The sequence below is a fragment of the Mandrillus leucophaeus genome, unplaced genomic scaffold (genome assembly GCF_000951045.1).
Source record: "Mandrillus leucophaeus isolate KB7577 unplaced genomic scaffold, Mleu.le_1.0 Scaffold35, whole genome shotgun sequence".
Lineage (NCBI taxonomy): Eukaryota > Metazoa > Chordata > Mammalia > Primates > Cercopithecidae > Mandrillus > Mandrillus leucophaeus.
The window spans coordinates 3,020,926-3,022,482 of NW_012103698.1; positions in this window are offsets into that span (position 1 = coordinate 3,020,926).

Sequence of the window (1,557 nt, forward strand, 5' to 3'; positions counted from 1 at the left end):
CTCAAACTCCTGACCTCAGGTGATCCACCTGCCTCAGCCTCTCAAAGTGCTGGGATTACAGGTGTGAGCCACCGTGCCTGGCTTTTTTTTGTTTTTGCAGAGACAAGGTCTCACTATGTTGACCAGGCTGGTCTTGAACCCCTGGCTTCAACCAATCTTCTCGCCTCAGCCTTCCAAAGTGCTGGGATTACAGGTGTGACCCACCGTGCCCATCCTGTGTCTCTTTTGAATAACCAATCTCCAGTACTGAGCATAATGTTTGACCTACCAGGGGAGCTCATAAAATCTTTGTTAACTGAGTGAGTAAATAAATGAACAAAACACAGTGACTCTTCTCATTTAGTTTCTTTTCCTGAAAGGGCTCTCAAACCCTTCAGAAGACAGGGAACAGAAGAGGCAGGGAACTATCATAATAATGCCTCCTGGCCACAGAGTGTTAAAGTGACAGCTGAGTCAACAAGGTGCATCCTAGAGGCCCCCTCCTCCTGCTCAGGAAGAGAGCCACATTGATGAAAGCCCAGGCATTGGCCACCAGAGCTTCGCCAGGAGGGCAGGGAGAGCGGGGAGGTAAATAAAGGACAGGAATGAATGTCTACTGACAGGGACTCTGTGTTGGATGCCATGCTAAATGTTTACAGGCATCATCTCATTTTATCCTCCCAACAAGCCCAATCTGCAGATGTGAAAACAGACTATGAAACTTGGCCAAAGATTATGAAACCGATGCAGGGCAAAGCTGAGTTGAACTCAGATTGTCAGCCTTCCTCCAAAGCCAGGGCTTTTCCTGGCTGCCATCTTAGCTTCCAACACCTCAAACACCTTCCTCACCTTCTTAAGTGAGGGCCTAAAATTTCATCATTAAACTGTCATCCATTCGCCTTTTTCCTTTATGAGACAGGGTCTTGCTCTGTCGCCCATGCTTAAGTGCAGCGTTGCCATCGTAGCTCACTGTAGCCTCGAACTCCTGGGCTGAAGTGATTTTCCCACCTTCCAAGCAACTAGGATGACAGTTGTGCACCACCATATCTGAGTAATCTTATTGTTCATCTTTTACTTTTTTTTTTTTTTTTTTTTGAGACGGAGTCTTGCTCTGTCACCCAGGCTGGAGTGCAGTGGCACGATCTCGGCTCACTGCAACCTCCGCCTCCCGGGCCCAAGCGATTATCCTGCGTCAGCCTCCTGAATAGCTGGGGCTACAGACATGCGCCACCACACCTGGCTAATTTTTGTTTTTTCAGTAGAGACGGGGTTTCACCATGTTGGCCTGGCTGATCTCTAACTCCTGATCTCAAGTCATCTGTCCGTCTCAGCCTCCCAAAGTGCTGGGATTACAGGCATGAGCCACCGTGCCTGGCCCATTGTTTACATTTTTTTAAATGAAGACAAGATCTCGCTATGTTGCCCGGGCTGGTCTTGAACTACTGGCCTCAAGCGATCTTCCCGCCTGGGCCTCCCAAAGCAGCTAATTTTTTGTATTTTTTTTTTTTTTTTGTAGAGATGGAATTTCACCATGTTGCTCAGGCTGGTCCTGAACTCCTGAGCTCGAGCAATCCACCC